This window comes from Mus pahari, chromosome 7 (genome assembly GCF_900095145.1).
Source record: "Mus pahari chromosome 7, PAHARI_EIJ_v1.1, whole genome shotgun sequence".
NCBI classification, from domain to species: Eukaryota; Metazoa; Chordata; class Mammalia; order Rodentia; family Muridae; genus Mus; species Mus pahari.
In genome coordinates, this window is record NC_034596.1 from 65,610,591 (window position 1) to 65,617,580 (window position 6,990).

At 48.4% G+C, this 6,990-nt stretch overlaps 1 protein-coding gene across 1 annotated transcript in view; it reads right to left on the reverse strand.

The window, feature by feature from the left end:
• The window catches only part of Nin (ninein), a 105,731-nt gene extending 99,049 nt beyond the window's left edge, over positions 1–6,682 (reverse strand). Inside the window, exon 1 of the mRNA XM_029540541.1 lies at positions 6,328–6,682. The gene's annotated coding sequence lies outside the window, so the exon portion shown is untranslated. The remainder of the gene's footprint in view (positions 1–6,327) is intronic.
• Between the last annotated feature and the right edge of the window lie 308 nt (positions 6,683–6,990).

The following is a 6,990-nucleotide window of genomic DNA, read 5'->3' on the forward strand; positions in this document are numbered from 1 at the left end:
ACAGGCAGAGGCAGATGAATCCCTGTGAGTTCAGAGCAGAATGGTGTACAGAGCAAGTTCTACAGGGGCTACACAGAAAACCCTGTTTCAATTGAGAGAGAGAGAGAGAGAGAGAGAGAGAGAGAGAGAGAGAGAGAGAGAGAGAGAGATTGTTTCTTCTCCTTGTACACAACAACCAATTTTTAATGTGCTGGATCCAGCCCAAATGCTGCACACCTGGAAGCAGCTTCCTGATGCAATCGACGGGTACCAAACGCACACATACCCTTGGGATGGTGACCTCAGGCGTCTACAATCGGGCTTTCAGCCAACCCCATGACTACAAAACACAGCACCTTCCCCAGGGCTTGGGGGTGTAGCCCAGTGATCCATCACAGATGCTTAGCATGTACAAGGCCCTGGGTCCAACCCCCACAAGCACCGACAGTAAAAGCAGCCCCTTTAACTAAAGCCCTGAGTCGGAGCAGCTCCCAGGAAGGCAGAGACAGTGTAATTTAAGCTGCACACAGCTCAGGCCCAGGGCAATGGAGCTTTCTGAAACAATGCAATGCCCCTCTAGGCTGCTTTCTTTCTTTCCACAGACAACTGTCCACAACGTGACAGGTGACAGGTGCCGTGGTGGATGCCTTTGATACCAGCACTTGAGAGGCAGTGACAGGCGAATCTCTGTGAGTTCAAGGCCAGCCTAGTCTACAGAGTTCCAGAACGGCCAGGGCTACATAGTGAGACCCTGTCGTGTGTGTGTGTGTGTGTGTGTGTGTGTGTGTGTGTGTGTGTGTAACCAACAGAAAAAAAAAAACTCAACAAAAAAAACTGAAGACAAGCCTTGCCCCCACACTGGATGACGTCAAAGGACCTGGAAGGAAGCTGCAGCACAGCTCAGTGTGTAGGGATACCTGTGAAAGCAGCATGATAGAGCGTAGGTCCAGGCTCCCAGGCCTGGGAAGGTCTCTTCCATCAGCAGCTAACCACCTAGGTGCAGCAGGCTCTGGCTGCCTTCCCAGGGTTGGTCTGCTGGGTTAACTAATCAGTATGTAAATGTTTTCAAAATATGTTGGGAGTGCAACATAAACATCAAAGCTTCAGAAAAGAAACGCCAAGGTGTTAAACCAAACCACAAAAAAGAAAGGAACACAGACAAGGCCAAGCTTGGCTAATGAGCTTCACCTAGAGTGGGCCAGTTAATTGTCAACTAGGGTCTGCTGGGAATCCCTGTGTGCTCTGGGATTTCCACAGTGTGAAGAAAATCCTTTCTTAGAGTCTTAGAGACGGCTGAGTTGTAATCTGAGGAACTTCAGAAAAGCCAGACAACTCTACCCTCTATGAACTCCTAGCACTTTCCCCTTCAAACATTACTTTCTGTCTCAGCCAGGGGTTCTCAACCTATGTGTCATGACCCCCCGTGGGGATGAACAACCCTTTCACAGGGGTCACATGTCAGATCTCCTGTATATCATATAGTTGCATTATTATTCATAACAGTAGCAAAACTGCAGTCATGAAGTAGCAATGAAAATAACTTTATGGCCGGGGGTCACCATAACACGAGGAGCTGTATTAAAGGGTCAAGGCGTTAGGAGGGTTGAGAACCACTGGTCCAACTAAGCCAATGAAAGAGAATGAAACTCTCCCAGTGCTAAGAACGCCTAGCCTTATCTGCTGCTTTGAATCTGGTTAGCTAGCATGTCTGATCTAGATTGCCACTAGATCAGACATCTTCCCCCCCCCCCCCTTATCACTGAACTTCATCTCCTTGGTGCCACAGACAAGAAGCTTAGGACAATGTTCTTTTGACTGGTTGGGGTGGGAGGTGAGGGTACATGGGGGGGCAGGGATGGGATGCATTGGGTGGGGATAGGGGCAATATGGGAGAAGGAGGGGCTGCACCCCAGTGGAACAAGTGCTCCAACTGCAACATCCAGGAAATGTGACACGTGGTGACAAGCTGTCAGTTCTCATCTGGCACCAAATGCATTTTTGCTGGTTGACACGGTTCTCCAAATGTTCATCTGTAATTTCCCATGCAAGAAATGTTTCCCCTCCCCACTTGCCAGAAAGGTATGCGTGAGGGCCACAGTTTCTCCTTCGTTATCTCCTTCCCTTCCCCCACTGAAGAGTACAATCCATTCTTTGGGTCAGGGACTCAGTAAATGGACTGACTTCATGTTAGGGAGGTTCCAGGGAGAAATATTTACCCCGGTGAAGATGCCAAAATTGACATAGACAGTTCCTGCCCTGACTTCTTCCACACATACATCTTCACTTCTCAAGGGCATTTGCAGGGTTAGGCACAACCAAGCGAAGCTCCAACAATGAGTACTGAACCACAGCGGAGTCACTAAAGTGGAATTCAGTGTCCAATGAAGTCACAAGCTACAGTTGCGTTTCTCATTTGGGGGAGCAGACTTTGGAGGAAGGAGACGGTCAAGCTAAAACACGTGTCAAGTCCCCTTGTTTGGACAATGAGGATAACAACAGCCATCTGCAGGGGTTGTTCTAGAACTAAGTAGGGCAAGCTAGTGGCTAGGCTCAGAGAAACAGGTCCAAGACAGACAACTGAAAAATCAAGCAAGAAAACACCCGAGGCCTGGAAAGGAAGCCAGAGGAGAGTAATTTAACTCAATCAGGCAGAAGTCGGCCTGCAGAGCAGCCATGGAATGCTACTGAACAAGGGTAGGAAGGAGCCGTTGATGCTACCCTCGTGAGCATCATTATATTAATAAGTGATAATAATTGTGGATAATGCTTGCCTCCCTGAGCCTAAAAAGGCAGACTATATTGACAAATGTAATGTCAGATAACTGCAGAAAGGCCGAGACATAGTGGGGAATTCAGAAGGCATTATGTTCTTCCCAGCATTTACTATGAGTCCGGCCTATGCCAGGTACTTTATGTATACCGCCTTGATCATATAATTTAATCCTCCTAGTTCAGGGGTATAAATAGTATCCCTTCCCCATCTCAAATGTAGAAACTTGGCCTAGGAAGAATTAAGCAACCTATTCAAAGACACAGCATTATAGTGGAGGAGGGGCTAAGGTTCTACTAGTATGACCATGATTGTCCCTCAGCCTTACACATGCTCACAGGATGCAACGATGTGACTGAACAACCTGTGTGTCCTAACTAGGGACAGTTAAATAAGGGGCAGATTATAGAGCGAGCAATCAAAACATTTACTACCCAATAACCGGCCATAATGACAGTTACTCGAGCATCTTTCTCCCAACGAACCCAAAACAAGGCTGTCACTAGCCCACAGACTGACACCAGTCTGTGCTGTATGCACTCTTTATTCAACGCCCCCCCCCCCCAGCTGATGAAAACACGGTGCCAACAGGACAAAAAATAGGTGGAGGTAGAACTGGTGTAATGAAGTCACCAGCTCTACCCAGGTCAGTGTGAAGCGCATGTGTGGACTTCCCCACACCAGGTTATAGAAAGGAGCTTGTGAGTCTGGAACCCCAGCCAGGGTGGGTATCTGTTCTGGGCTGGAGGGAGTAAAGGAGGGGACAAAGACTGGCAAATGCAAACCAAATAATAAAACACAATGCCACAGCCCCTAGCCCAGGCCTTTTATTTCCCTTCCAGATGGCTCAGCAGCTGAACAGCTCTGCAGAACGCATGCATGGCCCTCTAGGCTCAGCCTCTCCTCTTTCAAGAGAGCATCAGAATAAATGCTCTTGGACCTATGCTCAGACACAGCTGTTGGGGGGCCACAGCCCAGGCAGTGACTACCAAGTGACTAACGACATTACTTTGGGACAGCAGTGATGGACACAAACAAACCCTGACTGCTCAGGCTTTTCACCTATGCTTTTATTAGACCCTAATAATGAACCATGATCAAAGTGTTCCTTTCCCCCCCCTTTTCTCCCCCTACAAACATTTTTACCAGCTGTAAAATTTTCCAGGCTTAATTTTATACTAATTTTTATTATAAAAGGAAATAACAAGGAGAAGAAACTCAAGTGCAGCATCAGCTCCAGAATAAAAAAAAATGCCCTGCCCACCCCCCATTCCCTGATTTTTAACCTAAAACACTTTTTCAAAGTACTGTTTGCTGCTTAGCCACAAACTGCCACATGCCTCCTCCCAACTCAAACAGTGCCTCCTGCCTTCAAGCTGGAAACCAAAAGCAAGACAGCATCAGCAAGAACAGGAATATATATATATTCCTACATGCCACCAAACAGGGGAAATTCATATTCCGATGAGTCTGAAAGAACACTTGTCCCGCTAACCGTACTCTAAAATTGAATTGTGCCAGGGCTAGCACAATGTGCTAGCATTTATTCTCAACCTAAACAAGAGTGAGGATTTTACTGCCCTGCAGGATAATGTGAATCCAGGCTTTTGTTATACCTAATAGCAGGTGAATTACCTAATCAGTTAAGAACAACAACAGCTTTGCACAACAGATCCAGTAACCAATGTTCAACTACTTACAAAACGACAGGAGCCACACACAAAACAAAACAGAGCTTTGTGTTTGCTACTTAAAAAAAGGAAGGAAGGAGGAAGAAAGAAAGCCTGGAACAACTTGCATTTCTTGAGCTGTATTTACATGAATTAATTTAGGATGGCTGAAGCTGTGAGCCTCCTAGGACCTGCTCTCACATCACATCGACAGAGATATTTCCCCAACTGTGTTGAGGTCTTAGGATATCAACACTCTGAGCACTTTCCACGTAGAGCAAGTGTCTAATTGCTCATACTAATTGCAATAAAGAAGAGAGCTAATTTCTAATGAAGTTCCTCGTTTGCATAATTCCATAATGTTTGAATGATCTCATTTCTGAATTAATCAGATAAATATACTTTTTTTGTTGGGTTCAGTGAGCCCGTCCCACAAGCCTCTGGCCAATAGATGTAAGACCAATAGCCAGAATTCAATCTGCATTATTTATTGGCTTACAAACGAGTTGGCATTTATAAAAGTAGCCATCTAAAAGGCTCAGGTTGTCTGAGTCCCTGTAAGACATCCAGATGTAACTGCCAAGCCTCTATCAGGGTAAGGCTTATAAAACGTATTTTCATTATCAACACAAAATGGAAGCATTAAGACTGGTAAAATGTTAAAAAGTCATTTACAGTGACATTTAAAACTATTTATTTGAACAACGTTTGACTCATGATAAGAACACTGACTATTAAATTGATTGACTGTTCAGAATTCTGTGGAGCCCCCTATTCTTGTCCTGTGGGGTAACATCTTCTGATATGAAGGGCCATTACATTATCTAAAATGAAAGGGAATAAGAAAAAAAGAACTTGTGACATTCTGGGCGAGCACCTATTAAAATGACTGGACCGTGACATTTCAACAAGAGGACCACATAGATAGAGGGTGGCTTGCTCTTCCTTGTCCCAGCATCTGTGTGTTGCCAGTGCCTTTGCTTATGGCAATCCATTTACTTTCTCAACACTGCAGTTCAGAATGCTTCCCTCTAAAACATCAGAGAGCCTTGAAAATAGGCAGGTTGCCAATACCCGCTGCCCCATCACCTCCCTATGAACACCAACCACAGCTGAAGAGACAGCACGAACTCCTCTCTTCCAGCCAGCCTGTGATGACTGATGAACAGTCGGGATGTTTCACCGCTTCTTTCAATTCCACAGCAAGACATACTAATATTCCAGGTCAGCCTCTAATAGCCCGTGCTCACCATTGCAGAAGACCCTAGAAAAAGCTACACCGGTACCAGGAAAGTATTTCCTTATGGTTTGTTAAGCTTCGGGAAGCACGCAAATAGATAAATTTATGCTAAGATGACCTATCAGAGCGAACCCAACTGAGAAATAGTCCATGGTCCTAAGAGCCAAGCTCAGGTGCCATCATGAGATTAACTGGGATGAGCACTCTAAAAGCTACTGTGGGAGCCTCGCAAACAACCACAATCTGTTTTGGTTGAGCATCCTCAGGACTTCCTCACCGCCTGGAAAGGGTCTGTCCCAGGGAAGGGACGATGAGACCATCTCATAACAAAGTTGTCTGGAAATACGATCCGTGGCAATGGACTGCTCCAGCCCCCCTTTCCTTTGCACCTTCCCGGCCTAGGCTAGGGCACCATCCTTCCTTCCCATCAGCTCTCAAACTAACAGAGCTTTAAGCGGAGGCTGGTTTCCATCAGCCTTGTCTTTTTAGGGGAAGTGGGGGTGGTTCTGCAGTTCAGACCCGAGTCTTGGATACTTCTCTCCCACCTACACCCTCTCCTCACTTCATTCCTCACTCGCGGTTTTCAGAGGAACTGTCACGATGCACTGCCACCCTTTCCTGCTAGCTGCACCCCCAAAAAAGTCTCTACCTGCACGGATCCTACGCACCTTCTAAAATCTCCACTTTCAGGACTCCAAGCAGCTCTGCGCTCCCAAGAAGTTCAGATCGACACCCAGGGGTTCCCCACGCAGGCTTCCCCTTCAGTTTCTGGATCTCGGGGCTGCCTGGGTGGCCTCGATCCACAGAACAAGAACCCTTTCTGCTCGCTCCGGCTCCTGCCCGCTGCTGGAGCGAGGCACAGTGGCAGCTTTCACTCCAGGCGCCGCAGGTCTGGGAGGCGGAGGTGTGGCGGGAGGGCGGGCCAACCCAGGTTCCTAGCAACCCGAGCGGCGTCCCCACTCCACCTGTCCCCTCGCGGGTCGCAGAGCTCACACGCCAGACCCGTGGTCCGGCCCCGCCGGCCTCGCCTACCTTCCGTCGGCCTCTGGAGAGCGCCCACGCCGGCCGCCTCCGGAGCTCTGCAAGCAAAGGGCGCTTTGTTAGGGCCCCGGGAGCGCCGCGACACCGAGCAGCCCACGCCGCGGAGCCGGGCACGCGTCCTTCCAGAGGACGCGACTAGGAACCCGCACGGGCGTCATTTCCATATGTAAGGGGCCAGCGCTCACAAAAGCGCGCCGGCGCATCCTCCGCCCCCGCCGTCGCCCCTCCCCCCGCCGCCACCCGGCGGCGACAGAGCCCCTCTGGGGCCGCACCGCATGCTGGACCGGGAT